At 45.5% G+C, this 15,319-nt stretch overlaps 1 protein-coding gene and 1 long non-coding RNA gene across 11 annotated transcripts in view; both read right to left on the bottom strand.

Annotated features, from left to right (window-relative positions):
• Positions 1–15,319, bottom strand: part of PCDH9 (protocadherin 9) — a 950,858-nt gene that overhangs the window by 929,713 nt on the left and 5,826 nt on the right. The window lies entirely within an intron of this gene.
• LOC143840452 (uncharacterized) lies at positions 6,567–14,840 on the bottom strand. The gene is made up of 2 exons (XR_013232193.1): positions 11,676–14,840; positions 6,567–11,533 (listed from the first exon to the last, which is right to left on the bottom strand). It is a non-coding gene; the product is annotated as an uncharacterized LOC143840452 (long non-coding RNA).

The following is a 15,319-nucleotide window of genomic DNA, read 5'->3' as shown; positions in this document are numbered from 1 at the left end:
TTTGCACACACTGAATAACACACTTTCAATCCACTGTGCGGAATGGCAAAATCCACCTGCAAAGGGTCACTGAAGTGGATCAGAACTGCATTATTCAGCATGTGTGAACTGACTACAATTCAAAATAATATTAAAAGGGCAGCTAACTAGTTTCATTTGTTACGAACCACCTCCATCCAAAAGCCCTCACCCTGGATGCTTTGCCACCTGAAAAGGACTGCTTTCAATTAGTGTTGTTTTTTATTTTTGCCTGAACAAACACCGTGTGCCTTCTCTTCACACAATTGTTAACTCCCTTAACTCAACATAACACAGGGACTCCATCTGGGCCGTGTCCTAAGTCTTAGAACGCCTTTTCCCTCAACCATTTCTACAGAAATGTCCTGCCAACCGCTCCCCAGCTTATGAAATATAAAACAAGTCGTTTCTGTTTGCTTTTATTTTTATTTTATTTTTTTAATAACTGGTTCCGAACGGTATTCTGGGCTTCCCCTGCTTCACAAGATCTTTGCAGAAGCCGCCCCAGTCCCTGTCTGCTCTGTGATAATATTTGACTAGAGAGGAAATCCCAGATTTCCGAGATGCGCTTCTCGCTGAGAATAAATACAACTCAGGGAGATGAAGTAGAAGGTTATGAAGAGCACCAGGGGAGGGGGAAACGCAAGCACCATCAGCGTCTGGCGAATTGCTCTGCAGCCATTAGTTTCTCAGACTCCCCTGAGGGATTAAAGTTTTGTCTTAATCAACTGCTAAAGAAGAGATGAAGGCTTTATACTTGCAAAGTGAGGGACTTCACAGGGGGTTGGCTTTCCAGGCAATCTACAGGCTTCAAAGAAACACTTGGCATCTACAGCAAGACCACAACTGAGTGGGCACCTCTGGGAGACATAATAAACCATGGCATTTCTTTGTTCCTGGCCATCTCACCTGGCTTTGTACCCCTAGGCACAGTGATTCTCTCTGAGCCTCCCTAGGAAACCTCACCAGGGTGTGAAGATTGAGTCCAGTGGCCCATTTACGACCAACAGAGTTTAACTCTGGGTATAGGTTTCCTTGCGCATACACACTGCACTGCATGTACTTGAAAGCTTATATCCAGAATTCAATTTTGTTGGTCTTAAAGGTGCCACTGGACCCTGATTTTGTTTTGTGGTGAAGCTTTCCCAAAGTTTTTCCTGATGCTCAATCTTCAAGGATCAGGAAACAGAATTAGGGATTTCTTCTCCAAGACAATTTTTATAATACTAGTTCTGTAATATGTTATGTATTTTTAATAAATATATATACACACACAAAATAATTTGGAATTCTACCATATGTATTTTTTAAAAGAATACATATAATGGAATTCCAAATTATCTTCTTTTCTTCTTGCTCTCTGACTGCACAAGTGACCTTTCCACCCTATTGACTAACACTGTTCATTTCCCTCCTATCTGACCATATTCAGCTGCTGAAGGAGTTTTAGCTGTGTTAGACGGCTGGAAAATCTAACTTTGCGGTCACTTTGTCTACCGTTACCAATAGTTTCACTAACAAACCTTTGAGAGACTTTCAAAGATCTCTAGGTTGGGTTTGCTTTATGTTTTTCAGAACAGTGGTCAAAAACCATCAGCATAGCTGACAAAAACCATGGTAGAGAGGGGGAGTGGTAGAGAATCTGTCTACCTCCACAGTACAGGAGAGATTACATTTTGACAGGCCAGGTTTACTATCCTTTAGACCAGGGGTAGTCAAACTGCGGCCCTCCAGATGTCCATGGACTACAATTCCCATGAGCCCCTGCCAGCGTTCATGGACAGTCCATGGACATCTGGAGGGCTGCAGTTTGACTACCCCTGCTTTAGACAGACGCAGATTGGGCTTTTTTAATATCCCCTGCACTCCATTTTAGAAAATCAAATAAATAAAAAACAGGGACAGCAGCTATGGTCTTTTATTGACGTCTCATCTTCCTCCTGCTGCTTGGGTGACAGGATGAGACAAGTTGTCTCATCATGACCAGAAAGCCATTTCAAAGCCTGTGACCAGAAAGTCCGACACCCGAAAATCCTGATGCCACCACTAGCACTGGAAACTAAATGAGGCGTTGAAGCCTAACCGAGACATGATGTAGTCCTGAGCTCTATGAGGACGATACCTCGGGTTGCCCATCCCTCATTGGGGACGGGGGAATTCCCTAGTTTGGAGCTGCTTGGGAGCTATCAGGAAGTGGGGGAAATTACCCTCTCCAATAGACAAGCAGCTGGAAATAAATGTGACATGCCTACATCACCTGGAAGTGACATGGGCACGTTGAGGGGGGCTGCTTTAGTTTGGGGGGCAAAACTCTATGATAAGAAGCTAATTCTACCATAGAGTATTGTCCCTAAACCAGACAGGTCTGATAGGGGCCATCTATGAATTACCCTACCAAAAAGGCAAGCAGCTGGAAATAAATGTGACATGCCTACATCACCTGGAAGTGACATGGGCACGTTGAGGGGGGCTGCTTTAGTTTGGGGGGCAAAACTCTATGATAAGAAGCTAATTCTACCATAGAGTATTGTCCCTAAACCAGACAGGTCTGATAGGGGCCATCTATGAATTACCCTACCAAAAAGGCAAGCAGCTGGAAATAAATGTGACATGCCTACATCACCTGGAAGTGACATGGGCACGTTGAGGGGGGCTGCTTTAGTTTGGGGGGCAAAACTCTATGATAAGAAGCTAATTCTACCATAGAGTATTGTCCCTAAACCAGACAGGTCTGATAGGGGCCATCTATGAATTACCCTACCAAAAAGGCAAGCAGCTGGAAATAAATGTGACATGCCTACATCACCTGGAAGTGACATGGGCCCGTGGGAGGGGAAGGAATGCTCTGGTTTGGGGGCAAAACTCTATGGTAAGTACTCTATGGTGAGAAGCTAATTATGCTACAAAGTGTCGCCCCAAAACCAGACAGACCTTATGGGGTGGTCGATAAATGTTAATAATGAATAAAATAAATAAATGTAGGCAGGTCATGTTTATTTTTTGGCCTTTCCCTCCCTGTTCCCATTAAGTTTGCCCCCATCCCCCACCGGCTGGTCCAATGGACCTGGCAACCCTAATAGCACCACCATTCTGAAGTCATTTTAAAAGGCTGAGAAGACGGGGCTCAAAGCACGGTGGGCTTGTTTCTCCAACCTGACCCCCCTTTCTGAGTTGCCAAATGCCTGCACCCCACTGCTGTGCCGACACTTGAAAAGACACAGGGGGACAAGACCTCCACACCGAAGGCTCTAGTGGCATTTTTAAATGATTTTAACATGACAGCAGTGTCCTTGGGGCGGCCATGACACCCAGTTGGGCCCTCAGAACCAAGTGTAGTAAAGGAGGGACAGTTCACACACGGGTGCTCCACCGGCAGCTGTGGTCAGGTGCTTGCCAGACACTATAATCAGGAGAACCAAGAATACAGCAACCACACATTAAAAGGCATGTGTGTGACCTGCAGTCCTCCCAATATGTACAGACGCCATGTTGTGAGAAAAGGGGCAATGTTCACATCTGACACACGCACACAAAACTTTGGCATGCATGGACACGACCCCAGCTGTTCCGCCTATGAATCCAAAAGCCGCGCATTTGTGGTAAAGATAGCTTTGGTACACCCCTGTTCGTACAACACAGTGACCATGTGTGCCAGCAGGATTTCAGAGAGTGCACGCTCTAGGGACGCTTGAATGTAACATCCGAAAAAGTCTTTCCACGTGCAAATATGGGGCATCGGATACCAAGCAATGGAGAGAAAACATACATTATAACCTCAAGCAAGCTGTAACCCCTCTGCCCCATCTGGAGAAGCAGAATTTGGGGGAATCAGTGAGGCAGAAAAGATCTGCTGATGGAAAATGTATCTGGGATCCAAGCCAGGTGCAGCCATGAAAGGGGCCCAAAAAGCTAAGTGCAAAAAGTTATAAGCGAGTCAAACTATGGAGCTGACTGATGTTATCCACTTTTCACGAACAAAAGCAGGTACTGATTGCATTTATTCCACATCCCCCTCCCAAAAAAAAAAAACAACCCTGCATCCTTCTCTCCTCCCTTTCATGCTCACAACAACCCTTTGAGGTAGGTTAGTCTAAGTGGCCCAAGGTCACCGCACATGTTTTCAGGGCACTGTGGAGATCCAAAGCTGGGTCTCCTGGTTCCTGCTCTAGCACTCTACCCATTATAACTCCACTGCATCTTTTAAAATGTGTTTAATATTCTATGTTGGAGCACTTAAGCTGTCTGTGAGGAGAGGCGCAGAGAGAGATTCTGGGGAGGGGGTGGGGACTCCAGAAGGGAGAAAAAAAGAATCTGGGGCAGGCACTGGGGGGGGGGGGGGGGAGAGGGAACCTATTAATTTGGAGAAATGAATTCTGAGAGGAAGAGAGAGAATGTGTGCAGGGGTGCGGAGATCAGAAGAATGAACGACACTGGGAGAGGAGGGGGAATCTGGAGTACACAGGAGAAAGAAGAGAAGGGGCGACAGATTTCACAGCAGATAAATAAGGAGTATCATAAGTCCCTTTGCTTTCAAATGGGGAGAGCCAAGTCGTGTTGCATTTTCTGTTGAAATCAACCTGCCTTCCGAAAGATTGTCTGCTGTACAAATACTTCCTGGTAGGGGAAACATCTCTGATGCAAGGAAACCTAAAGCATCTACCTTCCCAGCGAAGTCTCATTCTATGAGGAAAGGGAACGCAGGACAGAATCCGTAAACAGAATCCGTAAACTCTGTGCTGGTCAGCTCTTTCCTCACCTCCGGTCCTGACCCCAAAACCTCCATTACTGTGGCCTGCGCAGCGGCCTTCAAACAAAAGATTTATTTCTGCCAAGCCGCAAGGATCGCAGGCCCCTTCCAACGGAAAGAAGATTCCAAATCAGCGCCCCATTTGTTAACTTCTGGATCAGAGGTCTTGCTACGGCAAGATATTTTATACGGAGACGCAAACTATGTGCTTAAACTGCAAAGCAAGCATTTGTGGATCTCATTCTCAACTCGAGAACTAATTTCTTTGGGGGAGTTTCTGCGCATGCTTGTAGCGGACAAGCAGAACTAGACTTCTGAAAATATACACTGGGTGCCACTTAGAAGAATGTTTGCTGATTTTGTCCAACTTGGGAACATCTTTTCACCATCCCCACTTGAAGGAAGGGGAACTGGCAGGACGCTGATCCAAGAAGTCTGGAATGGACTCCCAGATGATGGTTGAGATGCTGCCAACTCCAGGGTGGGAAATTCTGGAGACTTCAGTGTGGGGGTTTATACTGCCATACAGACTTCCAGATCAGCCATTTTCTCCTGGAAAACTGATCCCTCTCATGTGGAGATCAGATTCAAGGAGATTTCTAGGTCCCTCTGGAGTTTAGCAAGCAGAGATCCTCCTCCTCCTCTCTCTCTCTCTCTCTCTGGCTGTACAAAACAGTCAATTGTGTTCGAATCAACAGAAGACAGGCATTTGGAGAAGATAGACAATATAGGGGGGGCTTAGCCTTTTGGGGTCCTATAGCATTTTTGTTGTTATTTATTTATACTTATATTTAAATTTATTGACTGCCCCTCCCTGCCAGGTTGGCTCGAGGCAGTTTACAATAAAACCCATAAAAACAGAATAAAACTTATAGTCATAGTGGCAAAATCCCATCAATTCCCTCCCAGCCACCACTCCAGACCCAGTTCTCCAGCAGCCCACCAGCCTCAGTAAATGCCATCTGCTTAGAGGAGGGACCGAGATCTTCCTAGCCCGACCTCAACCAAATGCCTGGCAGAAGAGCTCCATCTTGCAGGCCCTGCGGATTGTTCGAAATCAGTCCCTAATAGGGAGTTAAATAGTTCTTGCATGGCCATTACTCCCAGTTCCCCTCTTCTTCTATTAGAAGAAGAGTTGGTTGTTATATCTTGCTTTTCACTGCCCAAAAGACTCTCAAAGAGGTTTCCAATTGTGTTCCGCTCCCCACAACAGGCACCCTGTGAGGTAGGTGAGGCTGAGAGCTCTGAGAGAACTGCTCTACAAGAACAGCTCTAACAGGACTGTGACTAACCCAAGGTCATCCAACTGGCTGCATATGGAGGAGGAGCGGGAATCAAACCTGGCTCCCCAGATCAGAAGCCGCTACTCTTAACCACGACACCAAGCGGTCATTCATAAAGTCATTCAGGGTGCAGCAGTGGGGAAAACCAAGCTTGCTGCGCCACCATAAACCATCTTGAGCAGGATACTCTGAAAAGCATCTCCAAGCAATTAAAACAGAAGGCAATACAATGTTCTAATTTAGACTTATTTAAAATATATATGCATTGCAGAATTGTAATCTCTCTCTCTCTGTCTCTCTCTCTCCCCCCCCCCTCTTCATTGGTTCATCATTTCATTGTTTTAAAGGTAATTTATTCCATGAAGTAAAAGTCCCGTTACGAGTGCCTGCTAAAGTATAAAACAATTTGTGGTTTTTACAAAAGGGGAACAATGGATTCCATCTCTGAGAGATGACCGTCTCCTTGTAAGAGGTTTGCTTTCAAAAAGGTCATGCTTATGGGGCAATAATTTTTAAAAAAATGCAACGCAGCTCACCCTTTCTCGGGACAGATCAGCCCTGACCGATATATTTTCTATCATCGTGCCCAATAAAATATGTGTAGCAATAAACAAAGAATGGAAATGCCCATTCCAAACCACATTAGGCACATGGCCAATGCTGAACCCTACAAAAGAGGGCAAAGCGCCTGCCTCACATCCACACGTGAACTGCCACACAGAGGTGCAACCAGAAGCTCATCTGCACCCAGAATGTGCATACTGTTGCCATCAGTCGCACATGCATACTGTTGAACCTGCTCGCTCAGATGTTTTCTCCTTATCCAATGGGCCCCCACTGCACTCTTCCATAGTTTGGCCAGATTTCAACCCCACATGGGCAATTCAGGGAATCCGCAAGAAAGAAATTACTGCCAGCCAGAAATCCAGACAATTTCAAGAAGCAGTTACTAATGGGTTAGGTTGATGGTTCTCACATGAGATTTTTCTCTCTTCTTTTGGCATACACCCGTGAATGCAAACAATGACGATGTGAACCAGAAAATCTCTCGCTGTGCAGCCCTCTGATCTGCAACAATACCGAGTGGAACTCCAAGAATGTATAAATTGACGCAGCTGACATCCACGAGCTATTAGCTCAAGTGATATTGTCCATGGGAACAATGGGACCGCATTCAGATGTCACGAGCCAGATACTGCAATGATGAAACAAGCCTGCTTTCTTTCAGGGCTCACACGCCAATTTATCCCTCGCTTAGAAGAATCCCAGTTTTGAGGGTTAAGGAATGGGCCCCAATTTGTCAGAGAGCTGGAATGCAAATGGCATGGCAACCTGAGGGGTGTATGCCCTAGCAGAAGGGGTGGCAGAAGGAGGCCATGAAACTAAGTTGGGTGCCTTTTTGTCAGGGCCAAACTAATTTGTTAGCGGCGTCTGGACAGAGGCGGGATTACAGCCATCATGTGTGTAGAGCCACAATATGACTCTATCAAGCCAAAACTGGTTTGAAGGGTCACGAGTAGGCTCCAAGATGAATCTCAAAGTTATGAAGATTCGCGACCTTCCCAATCCAATGAAAGTGCATCGTAAGGAAGCACCACAGGAACCAAGAGATGTTCCCAGAACACATGTGAGAGAATTCAGGTCTCCATGGGATATTTTGTATATTACCCCTCCCCCCCCAAAAAGAAAAGCCTGCACATTTTCATATACAGAGACTGAGCTAACACAACAGATTTCTAACCCAGCATACCAAGTGGTCTTCTGCACGGTCTTTTCCTGAAGACTCTCCTGAATGAACAACTATGCTGGAGAAAACAGCAGAGGGAACTTGGTGTCCATGAAGGATGACAATGCTTCTCTAACTATAGCACAGAAAGGTCCCCAGAGATAATAGATGCAGCAGAACTAGATTGGTCCACCATCTCTGGGGGATACGCTGGAGGAGTCTTCAAATTATGCTGTTTGGGCAGTACTGGATGCCCATAGAAAAGCAGTCAGGATTCATCAAACTCAGATGACACAAGACTCAGTCCAACTGCCTCCTGAACAAAATGTCATTTATGGATCCCAACCCACTGTTTAGGATTACTGGAGTGGATCCAATCCATCGTGAATGGAACCAGCTCAGGAAACCAGATCTTTTCCTGTAGTAGCCCCTTGAGCCTGCTTGAAGAACTGCTCCTGCAGATCAATAGATTTCAGAGGGAGATCTAGAATGGGACAAGTGGGAGAGCTACGGCAAGAGGGTGGTATCCTGATACACTGTGTGCCCCTCCCCCGTGCTTGTACAACCACCTGCTCCATTTACAAAAAGGGAAAACGGTTATTTCTACGGACGTCTGATCAAATTGCGGTCCCAGTCTATTACCAAGAGTCCCCAAGCTTTTAGGGGTGGCAAAAGGGAGAAGAACTCTATTTCATGAAATTGTTCCATTTGGAGTTCCTCAGATCAAACGCATTCTTAATGGATAGTTTTGTTAATGAGATTCTATAAGAAAAGGATCGGCAGGCCCTCAGCCACAAGCAGCAGAGGAAGAAAACAATGAAAATAACTAGATACAGGATAGCTCATTAGATACAAAGACTTATATGTGACAAAGGGAGCTTTGGCCTTCAAATAGGGATGGACACAAACTGGAAACTGTGATTCATGTCAGTTCGTAGCTGAATCGAGATGTTCATTTACACTTGAGTTGTTGCTCCCCACTGCTCAGCTGTTTTTATAGGGAACAGAAAGCAGGGTTTTAAAGGGACTCTTTAAAACTCTGCTTTCTGTTCTATCCACAAACTGTTATGGACTGCTTTAAAAGTTAACGGAAGTTCATGATAGAAGAAGGCCCATCACAAACTTTGGTGCATGAACCACAAACATGGCAAAATCCTTCACAAATTTTGCTTCATGGTTCAGTTTGTGCCCACCCCTGCTCTCAAAAAAGGTTATACCTCAAAAATCTAAGCTGCTAATGGACTCAAAACTAGCCACATGGCTGCCCTCTCAAACTCGTCACATTGTGAATGATGGTAGCGGTTGGAGTCTTGTTTGCAGGAAATTCTCTCCAGAAAAATTAAACCCAACATTTCAGTTTTATTTGGTGAGCAGGGCAGCCTATGCGGCATGAAATATGGAGCGTGTGGGTCTCTCTCTCCTGCCCCAAACCAAATTTCAGCTTAATTTTAGAGGAAGTAGAATTGTGTACTTAAAAAGTTGTCAAATGTAAATGGGTCACTGTTTTCATATCTTAAACATCTGTTGTTTATACCGAAGAAAGCACACTAGGGGCAAAGAAATTAATTCCCCAATTGCTGTCAACCGAGTTAGGGAACAGCAATAAACAGCTTACTGTAAAGCCGCTAGCTACAATAAAAGCGCTGTCAATAAAGTGCGGCTGATATGGTTTTGCTGTGCCAGAAAATACATCCTTTGAAAATGAAAATCTGAAATGGTAACTAGAAGAGCCTGCCTTGTCCCTATACACAAAAGAACGATATCGCAAACCTCAGATAGCACCAAACTTGACGCATCTTTATTTTCTTCTCTGAGTGTGAGACAATTTCTAAAAGTTACACATAGCGCATCAATGGGAAAACAAACCCTAATGATTCATACACACACACACACACACACGACCCACATGCGCAAAAATATACTGCGTTTAAAAGAGGGGAAAAGAAAGCAGGAAGGTTCTTGGGGCTGCAATTGAATGTTTCTTTGTACAGAAATATGCCCTGTTCTCACACGGCATTTCCACTACTTTTGAAAAATGATATTATCACTGAAGGTTATATTCTGATTTCCATTACAATCTGCTGTTTTTACCCGCCTTTCTCCTTCCTTCTGCCCTCCTCCCCTGATCTTTTCAGATTGAGTTTTCCAGACTTGGTCTCACCTCAGAGGGATTTGTTTTGAAAGCTGAACAAAATCTGTGTATCTTGTTTGTTTTTTCACGGCAGCTGCAAGTGTGTGTGTGCAGGTAATACATTTCCATAGCCTTCCTTTCTTCAGTTATGCACATACATACATATAACGGGCATATCTATGTTAATCAGCAACCCTGTTGAGCACTGCTTTTCACCGATGAAATCATTCTTAAAAAATTAAATATCGAAGCATTTTACCTTTGCCATGTGACCCAACTGGCTTTGTCCAGGCACCCCTATTTCTCGTTCACACGATGGCCACTGCTTGCATCTAGTTTTATGAGGATGTTTAATAGAGGTTGAGATAGCATTTTGTTTTTGTTTTTTAATACCAAATATAAGGAAATAAATCACAATGCAACAAGCCACCTGGGATGGGATTGTCTTTTTTAGTTACCTGCAGAATTGGCTCACAGCACTTTTCTGCAACGCTTGCGGGAGCCCTGATGAAGACGGTATACATTTTACAGCTCTCTGTGCTGTTGTTTAAGAGTACACCTTATCCAGTTTAATGGAACATCTTGGTGCTGCGTTGGGTGTGTGTCCATAAGCACGAAGGTCTGCCATAAGGCTCGCAGCAATCACCGGTCCATTCCGGGACAACCACCCTGCAATCTAGGAGGACCACTGTTGAAGCCCCCACGTTTTCAGCAGTGGGAGTAGTTTCCCCTGCATAATGTGAGACACTTTATTTCTGTGCAGATCCAGACTCAGAGTTCTCCCGGTCTCCACAGAGCAGTTTCATTCCATGGCTCTCTTTGAGACATACTAAACTTGAAGCAAGGAAAATTGGGAGGGCAACAGTTCCTGAACCTGGTTTCTCTTCTTCAGCTGTCTTACAGGATTTCCCAACAGCCGACTGAATCCCAGTCTGTGACTCTAGGCCAGGGGTAGTCAAACTGCGGCCCTCCAGATGTCCATGGACTACAATTCCCAGTAGTTTGACTACCCCTGCTCTAGGAGTCACATCTGGTTTCAACTCTAAGTATTGTTTAGCCAATTATGATCAATCAACAAGAACGGTTGGGACCTCTCAGTAGACCTACTCTGGAAATGGCAAACCATCCTAATTATTTATTATTTATTTATTAGGTTCTTAGACCACCCCTTCCCTAGATGGGCTCAGGGTGGTTTACAACATAAAACAGAAGACTCAATAAAATACCGACAAAACAATGAAATGATCGATAAAACAATAAATGCCATCTCCCATCACCCCCCCCCCCAGTTGCCTCCAAGGTTGTATGTTTTGTTGGTGGAGTTATCTAATTTGGGGAAGAGAACGGAATGGGGGGAATCTTCTTCTGATGGCAAGTCAAAGCTGTCCACCCAAATGACAGGGAATTCCCCCCTGCTTTCTGCCTTGACAAGAAATATGCCCAGTGGTCCAACATGTCCTTGGGAAGTTATTTCTGTCCTTTCTGCTGTGACCAGTACACATCGTCACATGCACAACAACACACTCAGATGTGTTCTGCCAGACTTCACAGTCCTCCACGTGCAGCGCATACAAAGATTTCAACAAAGATTTCCTGTACCACAAGCAATTAGAGCAGGGGTAATCAACCTGTGGTCCTCCAGATGTCCATGGACTACAATTCCCACGAGCCCCTGCCAGCAAACGCTGGCAGGGCTCTTGGGAATTGTAGTCCATGGACATCTGGAAGACCACAGGTTGACTACCCCTGAATTAGAGTCTAAGACGCAACCCGTTCCCATGTAAGTCTATCTGCCAAACCTAAATCCTACTGGTAGCATATCTCAGAGTAATAGATGTATAATAATAACAGAATGCCATCGTTTATGATCCTGCAGTGGCCACAGTGATACATACTACTTTCTCTGAGCATCCCTTGGCAGTATAACCAATCTTAGGGACTACTGTACCGATCCCAATGATAATCTGGGGTAGAGGATAGATCAGACTTATTAAAGAAGTTTAATGTTTCAGGAGGCCAAGTCCACTGGGTCCAGAGGGCTACAGGGGTCACCCAGCCCAAACCATTTTCAGCTGCTGTAAGGTTAGGCTGTTTTTTTGAAGAAAAAAGATGTTGGGGAGTAAAGCTCAAAGAATTCAAATTGAGCGAGTCCTTCGTATAAGCACCATTGACATGATCTTGAAATGTTAGAGTGTTAAGGAAATCCAACAGCGTAATCCTAAACAGAGTTATACTATTCTAAGGCCACTGACTTCAACAGACTTTAAATGCTGCTCCTCTGTTTAGGATTCCACTTTCTATGGCACTGTTGCCTTGAATCTGGCAATTTTGTTCAATGCATCATTGAACGTATCTCACGGAAACATTTGTGGATCTTTGAATCTAAAAGAAGTGTTTTTTTTGAAAAGGCCGATTTTGTGACTGCTCTATCATTTTACAGAGCCAATCCAACCATTGTGTAAGGAAGCTAAGAGAGAACGCAACTGCGCACATCCCATTAAAATGAAAAAGAACTACCCGAGAACACCATGGAAAATACTTTTCACATGCTTCAGCTCAGGAGGACTTTTCATTGGATTAATGCAGCGTGTTTAATGGAACAATGTCAAAAACAGAAGCTACCTGTGGAACAATTCTCAGCACGACATTTACAACCTCAGGACGCGTTGAGCGACTCACCCGTTTTGACTGGCAATGGACCCAGTACAAACTTCACGGAACTGAACAGAACACTGGAAAATGACCCAGTACAAACTTCACGGAACTGAACAGAACACTGTTTAGAGTCCCTTAAAATCAACAAAGTTTTATCCTGGGTGTACGCATGCCTGCTCACAAAAGCTTACACCCAAAAGAAAACGTTGTTCTGTTGCTCCTGAACAACATGGCAGCCCACCTGTGTCTAAACTGCACAGAAAGTCCTTCGGTCCATTCTGGTTGAGTTTGTGCAAAGACTTACTATCATACAGTGATTCCAACACCCCTCAAACGTTACCGATTCTGGCCAAAAGCTTTTCTTTGGAAAAATAATCAAATTATTCAACCCTCTCTAGCTGTCAGCCCCCAAGACATACACAACCTCTACAGCAAGGACCACCAACCATTCTTATTCTGTGGGAACCACTGGAATTCTGACACAAGGTGCTCACAACCACAAAATGGCCACCATGAGAGGCAGAGCCACACCCGAAAGAAGCCCAAGTGCAGGGAAAAAGATAAATATATATTTTTTTAATTGCACTGGGGAAAAGATGTGAGAGAATAAAACTAACACTGTGGTTGCAGCTGACCCGTAACCGCATTAATTTACATAGTCAATCAGATCTCCAGTGGCCAATCAGAAACCCAGCAGGACAGCAGCACCACCTGGCCACACCCACTTTCTAAAACCATTTGATGGGTGGTGAGAGTGGTCTGTGAGCCTTATGCCACCCATGGGCTGCAGATTTAATGACTGCGCCTGAACAATAAATGGCAAAAAGTGGGGGAAAGCAACAGGAAATGTGGTTTCTTTTGTCAACACCATCTTCCATAACTGGGTGTGTTGGGGGGCTGGGGCTGGGTTTTGTTGTTGTTGTTTTTTAAAGTCTGGAATCTTTGTAACAATGAGAATGCATCTGATTCTTTATTAATAGCTTGTAGACAATGGAATACAGTCATTTCACCACCAAGCCCAAGCCAGGTTCTGCAGTCACCTTTCCAGTGCTTAACAAGAGCAGCTGGCTTGTCGGCATTAAGGCAAAACAAACAAGATTCTTCTGGATGAGAGGATATTAGGCCATTTTGGTTGGCAAGGATAGAATGCTGTGTCTTCTGAAAGCTTGCCATTGTATCTGGGTAGCTGGGCACCATGCAAACCAATCTGGATATTATCCTCCTTCCTTCTGGCCTTAACACCACGATCCTTAAAAATGAGTGCGTCCACACCAGAATTTGCCAGGCCAGAAAAGAAAGTGTATCTATAGCATTGTCTCTCTCTCGCGCACATACAAAATAGTAAGATTTATGGGCAAACCCTGCATTTATGTCTTCCCACGCCTTGAGGATCCTCCCTCTTGAGCAATGCTTACCTGTTCAGCCAGGTAAATCATGGGGGGAGGGGGGTTCGGTTGCTGCTGTTGATTTTGTATTTGCAATTTTAATTCCCACTTGACACTCCTGAAAGCATTTAAAACCCATTCTCGAAACAAAGCCTGGGAAGTTATGGCCAAAGGGGAACAGAAGTGCTCAGCATCAAGACCAGGGGTAGTCAAACTGCGGCCCTCCAGATGTCCATGGACTACAATTCCCAGGAGCCCCTGCCAGCAAATGCTGGCAGGGGCTTCTGGGAATTGTAGTCCATGGACATCTGGAGGGCCGCAGTTTGACTACCCCTGATCAAGACCATGATGGGGCACGGGGCAGGGTGGGGGGAGAGTCACCCAATACTGAAAGACATGAGAAGGGCCGATAGTTACAGCGGGGCTGAAACAGCCAATGGCTTTTCCTTTCCCCATTAACTGATCTAGACTGACACTCCCCAATACCTGCCAAATGTTATGCTGAGAGGCTAGAGAGCTTCAAAGTACTTATGAAGGAACGCTCATGGGGGAAGGATCCGCACCACCCCTCCCTTCAATGCCTTTCCACGAGCTTCTGAGGTGTTCTGGGGACGCTTCCTTCCGCCAGAACGAGCTTGACACACTGAGCCTTGTCATCAGGGAGCTCTCCCAAAGCCACAATGCAGTTCGGAGGGAAATGATCAACCAGCCTGGGATACCGCAATGGTCATTCACCATCTTTACTCATGCCATCCTATTAGAGATGGGTCTCGCTCTTCCCTGCCCTGCTGCCCCTTCACTGACGACGGACACCTCGCCCTCCATCCAAACAGACGGCCGTAACCCCAGAGCAGAGGTAGTCAAACTGCGGCCCTCCAGATGTCCATGGACTACAATTCCCAGGAGCCCCCTGCCAGCATTCGCTGGCAGGGGGCTCCTGGGAATTGTAGTCCATGGACATCTGGAGGGCCGCAGTTTGACTACCCCTGCCCCAGAGAGTGCCGTAACAGCTGTGACGTGGGCTTGATACTCACAGCTTTCGACAACTGATGGAATGAAAACTAAGCACTGAGGAGGGACTGTAAAAGAGGGGGGGGAGACCCACAACACGCACACACACACACAAAGGCTTAACTACAGGTCGCCTCGGCAAGAGCGTCATTAAATAAAAGATTTCTTTGGCTGTAGTGCCAACTTGAACCTTCCCTCCCCCCCCCCTTTCCTTGTCTGCTGCAGGGCTGGCGGTCGGCCAGCTCAACCCGCACAGAGTCCTACTGCCACCTACAGGCCCCTTCCGGCATTCCAATTTAGTGGCAAAAGACGAGCACCAAGCAGAATGAATTAGACAGCACCGTAGTTAAATCTTTATTAGCG

This window comes from Paroedura picta, chromosome 6, assembly GCF_049243985.1.
Source record: "Paroedura picta isolate Pp20150507F chromosome 6, Ppicta_v3.0, whole genome shotgun sequence".
NCBI classification, from domain to species: Eukaryota; Metazoa; Chordata; class Lepidosauria; order Squamata; family Gekkonidae; genus Paroedura; species Paroedura picta.
This window is presented reverse-complemented; position numbering and strand designations above follow the sequence as displayed.